Source organism: Peromyscus leucopus, chromosome 1 (genome assembly GCF_004664715.2).
Source record: "Peromyscus leucopus breed LL Stock chromosome 1, UCI_PerLeu_2.1, whole genome shotgun sequence".
NCBI classification, from domain to species: Eukaryota; Metazoa; Chordata; class Mammalia; order Rodentia; family Cricetidae; genus Peromyscus; species Peromyscus leucopus.
This window is the reverse complement of record NC_051063.1, coordinates 133,533,720-133,543,806: the sequence shown is the minus strand read 5'-3', so window position 1 is coordinate 133,543,806 and position 10,087 is coordinate 133,533,720. Positions and strand designations below refer to the sequence as shown.

General features: G+C 38.2%; 1 long non-coding RNA gene across 1 annotated transcript; it reads left to right on the top strand.

Annotated features, from left to right (window-relative positions):
• The first annotated feature begins 3,366 nt into the window (after positions 1–3,366).
• On the top strand, positions 3,367–6,476 carry LOC119086538. Its single transcript, XR_005089855.1, has 3 exons — positions 3,367–3,490; positions 4,685–4,778; positions 5,874–6,476. It is a non-coding gene; the product is annotated as an uncharacterized LOC119086538 (long non-coding RNA).
• The last annotated feature ends 3,611 nt before the right edge of the window (positions 6,477–10,087 follow it).

The window sequence follows — 10,087 nt, the reverse complement described above, 5'->3', positions numbered from 1 at the left end:
CATGAGTACATGTTTGTGTTGGGGATAGGCTTCTATGTCAGGTGTCTTTCTCAATTCTTCCACTTTACTTTTTGAGGTAGTCTCTCACTGAATATAGAGATCACAATTCAGCTACCCTGGATGACCAGTAATCCTCAATTACTCCTGTCCCTGCTTTCTTTGTGCTACGATTACAGGCGTATGCCACAGCACCTGGCTTTTTCATGGGCTATGGAGATTGAACTCAATTCCTTATGCTTATATGGCAAGCACATCACCAACTGAGCTATCTTCTTAGCCCAGTAAATTAATTTCAGAGAAATATTATTTCTACAAGAAGCCTATGGTGTGTCAAAATAAAGATGAATGGGAAATAGGGGATAATAAGTAAGGAGACTCAGAAAAAATAGAGTCTTAATGTGAGTTGTATATGTTGGTAAATTCGCAGCATTCAGAAGATAGTGGAAGGAAGAACAGGAGTCAAGGCCACCCTTCAGCTACATGGTGAATTGTAGGTCAGCCTGAACTGCATGAGATTCTGTCTTTAAAAGTATGTGGGGAGAAACTTCACATCCACTTAAAATACAATGTGAGGTCTCCTTTGAAGTCCAATTCAAGAACAACAGCAATGAAGAAAAACTTTGGGAAAGTTACTGATATCAGATAAAAATTGTTCAATTATAGGCCATAATTTAGCTTTGTGATTATGTGAGAAAATGTCTGGTTTAGAGGTGAATGCTAAAGTATGTATTGATAAAATGATATAACTCCAAGACACCTGGAATCTGCCTTAAACAATGCAGTAAAGAAAAAAAACATAGATATATCTATCATAAGAGTGACAATTATAGAATATAAGTTAGGAGTATAGGAGGATTCATTGCTTTACTTTATTTTATATGTGTTTAATAATTATTAAGGCAAACTTTCAATGTGTAGCTGTGCTATAAAGGCTGAAATCAAACACCTGGCTTAGGTGATCCTCCTGTCTCATTTTACCCAATACATGGGACTTCAGGCATGTAACACAATATGCTATCATTCTTCAACTCTCTCTCCTTCCCTCCTCCTTCCCTCTTAGTATCACTTTCTTTTCTCTCTCCCTCCCCTGGTAATGAACTTTAGACATATAGGCAAGGATTTCACTAGTGAATTGCTCTCAGAAAACATCCTACTTATATTAATTGACAGATCTATCTTTCTATCACCATCTATTATCTAGCTATCTGTATTAGTCAAGGTTGTTTGTAGTAACAGAAATTATAGAATGAATCTCTCTCCATCTATTATCTATACCTATATTTATATTTATTTCTATATGATTTCTTAGAAATGTTTATAGGCTTTGGGCCAGCTAATTCAACAAGAGGTGGGTATGAATGGAAAGTCCATGAATCCAGTAGCTGCTCAGTTCATGAGGCTGGATGTCTTGGTTGGTCTTCAGTATAGGCTGGAATCCTGAAATCCAGTGAAGGAACTGACTTGCTATCAAGGTAAGAGCAAGCAGGCAAAGAGCAAAAGCTTCCTTCTTCCAAGTCCTTATACAGGCTTCCAGCAGAATCTGTGGCTCAGATTAGAAGTGGTTTTTCTCAGCTCAGATGATCAGGATTACAGGTATTTCCTACCTCAAAGATCTGTATTAGAAGTGAATCTTCCTACTTCAAATTAAACAAAAACCTCTCAGAGGTGTGCCTTAGTTCTGTGTTTTAGTTAATGCCAGATGTTTTCAAGTTGACAAGCAAGAATATCCATCATACTATTTATCTGTGTATCTATGTGTGTGGGTGTGTGGGTGAGGAGATCAACACTGGGTATCCTTGCTGAGGAGAGGCGTATCCCTTGCTTTTTGAGACAGAGTCTCGCACCGGGACTTGAGCAAATCTATTACCTAAGGCTGGCTATGCAGCAATGCCTTGGATCCTCTTCTCTATCTCTGCCTTCCAAGGGCTGAGATTACAAGCGCTTGTCAAAAGTTGTCTATTTTTAAAGTCAACTAAAGCAGGTAAATAAAAGCAAGTGAAACTGGGGCAAGAGGGGCATTATTCAGATTTTTCCAAAGTTCCATCATCCTCTGTGTGATTTATACTTTTTTATGGATCATAGCCTGCAAGTTTTGATAGAAGTGATCTCTCAGAACATAATAGAAATTTCAGGACCTATTCATTCATGAGAAGATAGTGAAGGTCATGACATGTTGCTACCAGGCCAAAAATCTTATACATTTTAAAAGCAAAGTACACAGAGTGATACTGACAAAGGTGGCACCTGATAAAGATTTGAAAATATTTGTCTAGAGAGACAGGTCAATAAAGCTGAATATTGGATGATGGTTTAAGAGAGACAGTTTAACCAGAAAAACTACAGATGAGATGAGAAGCCTATTGTCACTCTGTTAACAAGGGTTTGATAACAGGTGGTAAGAGAAAGGACTTAACAGTGGGAATTAGAGGCTGTGTCTTAACTTGAGAACATGAGCAGGAAGACAAATCTTAGTCTTCAACTTCAAATCCTCAAATCAAGGGTCCGTTTTTAATTGGAAAGCAGGTCTAACATAGGTGAGGCATTTCAGAGATTATTTCCCATGTGACTCCAGTATAAAGGAGAATCTGTGTCCCTTTTCCCCTTTACATGTGTTCAACTTACAGGGAGGACCATGAACACAGTTTTCATGTTCCCTGGTATTTCGTTTTTGAAGGTTGCATAAAACTTGACTCTCAAATGCAGTGGGGAAGAGCTGCATGGGAACCCAGAGAGCAGCATCAGAGCTAGGTGGCATGCATTCTTCATGAGAAAAGTTGGAGGGTGCTCTGAAGACAAAGGGCAAGAGAGTCAGGCAAGGATGTGGGGTGGAGAATAACTGTGTCTACGGCAGCAGACCAGGAGATGACAAGAGAAATGTGGATTTTCAGCACAGCTAGGAACAACCCTGGTGACCATGCAGGAGCAGGAAGGGCAAAGCTAGGAGACCGGACAGGTGAGAGGGATCAGGTAACAAGAAAATGTGGATGTATCTCCCAGAATTGCTTCTTGTGAAGATGAATTTTGAAATTTATTTATCATTGGGATTGTTTCTTAAAATATCCTCTAACCCAAGAAGTCTGTCTGTGAGAAAAGCATAGAAAGCTGTTTGCTACGCTATTTCCTGGAGGGCTGGGTGTAGGCAGGGGATGTGTTTCATTAAAAGGACTGCTAGGCACACGGGCTAGCAGGCTTGGGGAACGTGCTTGCTTTTGTCCACCTTTCTCTCCCTTTCGCTGTTTTTGGTGACTCCACTCTACAAGAACATTAGGTTAATGTCAGTTTGCTTATATTTTCAGGTTTAGATGAATTCTCTAGGTCAGAAATTCAGACTGACACCTTACATTGCCACCTAGTGTCCACTAGGTGGAGGCTGCGAACAGCCTGCTGGGAAGCTGCGGAGGGGCAGGGTCCGCAGCTGCGCAGAGAATGAAATGGAGGGTCCATCACTGACAAGGCAGGCCTCTCCTCAGGATGAAAACCTTGGCGGGGGGTAAGCTTTGAGGTCTGTGGACTGCGACCCGGGATGGGCATCCAGAGTCTGGAGAGGGGTTCATTGTAAGAGCGTGGGTGGAAAGGCACCGCGCTGTGGGCAGTCTTCTCCGGGTTCTTAGCATAGGTAGAGATTCTCCCTTGTCTGCGTCTTGCTTTGTACTATGCTTTGTACTCAAAACATCTTCGTGATTTTACCATGTGCCTCAAAATCATAACATGAAATTTAGCCTTTTTCTTTTTCTATATGTCCCCTGTATTCCTAACAAGCAATACTGTGAGGAACTGCGTTTTTATTGTTCGATTGTTCTTAAATAATTTAGCAAACAAAGGGAGTTGCCAAATACTGGTATATTTTTATTTCATCATCTAGCTATCTTTTAAGGGATCCATTTTCGCATGGCCGAAAGCAAAGGTTGTGCTTGGGGTTTGGTGTGTATCTTTTTATTGTTGCATGTTTCTCTTACGCAAAATGTTAAACTAACAGTATTCCTCTGAAAAACTACATTGTATTTGTTTAATTTGTTTGGTTTCTAAAATGTGCTGTTTAAATTATTTATCGAGACGTTCATTTGTGTATACAGTGTATTTTGATCATATCTATCCCCAAACTCCCCTTACCCCTCAATGTGCCCCTCCCAATTCTTGTCTTTTTTCCCCTAATAACCTATTGAGTCAGGTGAGTGCTCCTTGTATGTAGATGGATGTTGAGCCATCCATGAAAGCTTGGGAAAGCTACCCCTAGCCACACTCCTAAAGAAAACTTACTGTCCTATACCTCTGGCAGCCATCAATGGCCAGGCTCACAGAGACAAACAGCACATGTTCTCTCTAATATGTGGATTTTAGCTTTGAATCTTTAGATTTGTGTGTTTGGCTTAGAGTTCTGGTAGAATCCAGAAAATGGTTTGTTGGAGGAGTTAAGGGAAGGGGGATAGCCGAACAGGTGATCTACCTTTTTGGGCAATCTTTAAAATGTTATAACTTTCTCTACCTGCATGCCTTAGTTGTATTTAATTGGATTTTTCCTTTTGGATTCCATAGGATGGAAAAATCAGATACTAATTTAGATGTTCTTCCTTTTCTAACCTGCATTCTAGCATTTAGATTTTATTTAAACTTCTGATGCTACAAGGGGACCTATCTAATTGTGTTTGTTCTCTGCCAAAGCCTAAAATCCATCATTTCTTTACAGATTCCCAGTTTCTTTCATTGAAGATTTTATTAGAGAAGAAAAGTTTTATACCAAGTATAAATATGCCCACAACCATGTAAAAATGTGACTGCAGGTATGATCAAATCCAGTAGCATATGAACAGTCTATCCATTTCCTTTCATCATACATAACCCCTATATTCATTGATTTGAGAAATCAACCCAAAGATACTCGCAAAGTGGTTGCCGAATCAGAAGTTCATACTGAGGAAGCAATGTTACCAACTAAACACAGCGTTCTCAGACAATTCCCTTTTCATTTGGGGGTGGAATCTCCACTTATTTTCTAAGCTACCTGGATCAGATCCTGCTTCTCCACTATTTACAGAAATAAGGGATATTTCATATAGTCATAAAAGAGTTATACTGTTTTGCCCATATTATTATGTAGGAAAATCCAACTTACTGTTTAATTTATGGAGAGTGTAGGCATACAAATTATTTTCAGAGCCATATAAAAATTATGTTCATCTCACCTATTCAACCTTCCTGAGACCCAAGCACATTGTAGTTATTGATAATTTTATTAGTTTATTACCTCCTTACCCTTTTCACAGTGTTGCATAAACGAGTTTATGCAGTATTTTGATTTTTTTTCAAATTTGATTCTTTTTTTTTATTTTGGTTTTTTTTTTCAAGACAGGTTTTCTCTGTGTAGTTTTGTGCCTTTCCTGGAACTCACTCTGTAGCCCAGGCTGGCCTTGAACTCACAGAGATCCGCCTAGCTCTGCCTCCTGAGTACTGGGATTAAAGGCATGACCACCACTGCCTGGCTCAAATTTTATTATTGATTGTTTTGTTTAATACTATGCCTCTTGAATTATAAAGTGCATTTCATGGCTATTTTTACATGTAATTGCCTAAGAATGAGAAGTATTGATAAGTTTTAATATGCTATTACAATATTCCTCTAACTACTATGGAGAAAATGTCTATTTAAATATTTATTTTTCATTAAGATATTTCTCTTTTAACTTTAGAGTTGCAGTGTATTTTATATATTTTGGAAAATACATCCATGTCAGCTATTTAAAGATCATTCTTTGCTCCATGGATTGAGCTGTATTTTCCCTTTTCACTCTACATTTTGTTTCTATTAACATTTTTGTTTGTTTTGTTGTTGGTATTTTAGGTGTTAATACTTTATTTCAATTTATAATCCACTGCAGGAAGAATACGGGAGAAGTGAAGTAATAAAGGGGAGGATGTGAAGAGACACAGCTAGCAAATATGTACCATCCTGTCAGGTATTTATACAGAAGCTATGTGGGATAAGTTCATTTGTCTGCTGCGTATCCCCCAACAGCATATCAGTTGATTAGAAATAGAAGGATTAATTTTGAATGCTGAATTTTTTCACTAATCTGCAAATCTAACCATAAACAGTATCAAAATGTTTTAACCACTATCAACTTGTCATAAGTTTTGAAAGGAAGGAGTATGTGCCAAGTAGTCCACATTTCATTGGTTTTCAGGATTGTTTTGAGTACACAGGGTAGCTGCTTGCATTTCCATAGAAATTTAAGCACTGTGTTGTTCATTTCGATGACAATAGTAAATTATCTAGGGTGTAGACTGTGCCTTTACTTAATCTCTAATTGCCCAGGAAATTTATGTTATCTTAACAATATTTAGCCTTATAATCAATGAACCTGGGGAATTTTAAAATTTGTATAGTTCTATTCTAATTTTTATTCTGCAAAACGTAAATAAATGTAAGTGCACTTAGCCTATATAATTATTTATTTTGTTTATTTCTTTTATTTTTCTGCTTTCTTGTCTCTCCACATTCCCATGCATTCCTTTCTTTAAAAGCATATATATTTCTAAATATTTTATTTTTTAATGTTATTTTGTTTGTTATTATTGCTTTTTAAAACAAAACACAAAGCAAAAGAAGACACCTCATTGTGTTGATGCTGCTGTTCTCAGGCTCATGCACTTTGGAAAGACTTCTCCCATTCTACTGCAGCGTGTGCTGTAGACACAGACCTCCATGATAGTGTGGTAAATGTAATTCTTATCTGAGTTTCGTTTTTCAGTGGTTAATTTTTGTCTGTAAAATACAGTTGAAATTTGATGTTATCACATATGCCGATACTCCAATGAACTCATGTTTATTTATAATCATATTGTTTTGGGGATGTGGTCTTTTTTTTTCTCTTTCTCTCTCTTTTTGGTTGCTTCTCGATTACCTATATGTTTGTGTAATCACATGTGGGTTTGTGTACATGAGTGGCATTATGACAGAGTCAGAAGAGGGGATCTGATCACCTGGAGATAGGGTTATACCTAGTTTTAAGCTGTCTGATGTGGGTACTGGGACTGGAAGTTGGTTCCTCTGCAAGTGTGTCAAGTGCTCGTAGCTGCTGAGCCCCTAGATTTTTTTCAATTCAGAAGATTTTGTCCTTTGCAAATAGATGCAGTTTATCTTAAATGTAATGTGGAAAAGACATATTAGAAATAAGCATACATAATATTTATTTTGCTCATGGATTGCTCTTATGGCAAGCTTCAGTACAATGTACAGTAAGAATGCTGTCTTGGCATCTTTGTTTCATTTCTTTTCTTTTTTGTGGTAAGGTTTTATTTTTGTGTGTGTATGTGTTTGTCTTCATGAACAACATGTGTTTATGTGCCAGGGGGCACTGGAGATTAACCTGTGGTGTTGTTTTTCAAAAGACAGCCTCCTTGGTTTTTATTTTAAATTTAATTGTTTTTATTTTGTGCGTATAGCTATTTTTTGTTGTTTTTAAGACAGGGTTTCTCACTTGACCTTAGCCAAAAGGCCGAGAAGCGATGGGACAGGGTTTCTCTATGTAGTTTTGGAGCCTTTCCTGGAACTCACTCTATAGCCCAGGCTGGCCTTGAACTCACCGAGATCGGCCTGCCTCTGCCTCCTGAGTGCTGGGATTAAACGCTTGTGCCACCACCACCAGGCATGCATATGCCTATTTTGCCTATATTTATATCTGTGCAACACTTCTGTGCCTGGTACCTGCTAAGGCCAGAAGAGAGCACTGGATGTCTCAGAAATGGAGTCACTGATGGTTGTGAGATACTGTGTGGTTGCTGGGAAGTGAACCCAGGTCCTCTGGAACAGCAGCCAGTGCCCCTAACCTTTGAGTCATTTCATTAGATATAGCCACATTGGTTGTTTTTGTTTTGTTGTGTTGTGTTGTGTTTTGTTTCTGACACAGAGTCTCTCACTGGGACCCGAGTCTCACAGATTAGGCTGACTGACTGACCAGGGAGCACCAGGGTTATGACTGTCTTGACTTCCCAATTTTGTAAATTATAAGCATGCACCTTTATGCTTTTGTTGTTGTTGTTTATGTTTTTCAAACAGGGTTTTTCTGTGTAGCCCTGGCTGTCTTAGAATTCACTCTGTAGACCAGGCTGGCAACAAACTAAAGAGATCTGTCGCTTCTGTCTCCCAAGTGTTAGGATTAAAGGCATGTACCACCACTGCCCCATGCTTAGTTTTTTAAAATATAGATTAAAATGTTACTTGGAAGTTATTTTCTAATTAAGCAAATTTCAGGACAGTTCAGAGGGTTTTATATGGCCTTCACCTTCCTGTCATGTCAACACCTTACTTAACTGTAGTATGTTTATGCAAACGAGGAAGTGAACAGTCACCTGAACCCCTAACCGAACGTCACAGTCTTTTATTATATAACCACCTTTCCATTGATTGCCATTGTTTTCTGTATGTTGGGACAAACCACATTAGACTTACTGCCAGTTGTTTTAAATATTTGCATTTGTGTACTAACTTTCTACGTGGTTTGTTGGCTCAAAGCCATACATGGATCACCCCTAGTTTATCTGGGCCAGAAATGAAGATGTGGAACAGCCAAGGCTGAGGACCCAACCTCTAGGCTATTGCTCCCAAGCCTGATAGCCCAGTTTCCCAAAATTCACATGGTAGAAGAAACTGACTTGTGCAAACTCTTCTCTGACTTCTATGCATACAATATAGAACATTCGCACACGCAATGCACACACTAAATAAAATGTGATTAAGAAAAAAAAACCTAAAATACATATTTTTAATCTTTAAGGTAAGTCCTGAAGTGAAATTTCTTAACATTAAAATGAAACGCATAGAATCATATTCTTTATTAAAATGATTTCTTAAGTTGCTCAAGGTTAGAAGTGAAAGAAACTGAACTGGATAAACAGCTTGGATAGTAAGTAATGTGATTGGTGCAAAAGCATTGTAGAACTGATCTCAATACCCATAATCTACATTTTTAAAAATCTAAGCATGGGGTGGTGGTGGTGCATGCCTTTAATCGTAACACTTGGGAGACAGAGGCAGCAGATCTCTCAAGTATGTAGCCAGTCTGGTCTACAGAGTGAATTCTAAGACAGCAAGGGCCATACAGAGAAAATCTGTTTGAAAAACAAAAACGAAATATAACATTTTGTATTAAAATGGTATAATTCCCATCCCCAAACACAGGAAAGTAATGCTAGGCTTCAGAGCTGAATGGATTTATAGAAGTAGAAGGCCAGAACAACTTTCATTTTTATCCGAAATCCAAACATCGCCTCTGGCATCCTGCTCAAGGTTCAGTGACCTTTCTCCTTTTTTCCCCCCTCAAATGCTATATCTATTGCCAGTGGTTTGAATGGTGGTATATATACCTCACTTCTCTCAATCTACAATTTCAGACACTGTCTTGTAGATTATCAAAAGAATCTTAAGAGCTGGAGTGACGGGCCTCCCATTGAAATGATATAATGTCCTCAGTTTGCAGTACACTTATAAGAAGGCTCCATCACTTACGTGCACATAACACCACTACATATAATTAAAAATAAGTAATAAAATATATCTGAAGGATCCAACTAGTGACACTTTGTAATACATGACTTCTGATAATTAGATGCATTCTGGGAAACATCACCTTTCCATTGGTTCACCAGCCTGGACTTTATAGGTCCTTCTTAATTTCTGGGCTGTCATCCATGTCCTATCTGGGCCAAACAGACCCCTCTTTATGTCTCTCCATGAAAATACACACAGCAGCAAAGAAGTATGTCCTGACCTAGTTTAAGAATCTTTCCTTGCCAATGGTCTGTGCATTTTAGAATTTCATTAAATAGTATTTATATTTAGAAGCAGGCTGTTCTCAAAGGTTCTCTCTGTGTTGCCCAGGCAGGTCTCTGGCTCTTAAACTTGTGTGATCTTTCTGATTTAGGCTTCAGTGAGCTGTGGCCAGGGGCACATCACCAAGCCTGTCATATTTTCCTTTAATATATTTATTTTTTGAATTCATATTTGGAACATATTTTGTGTAGAAATGCAGCCTTTATGCATTAGAAAAAAATGCAGTAGAAAAACATTTACTTTGATCATTTACACTGCAGC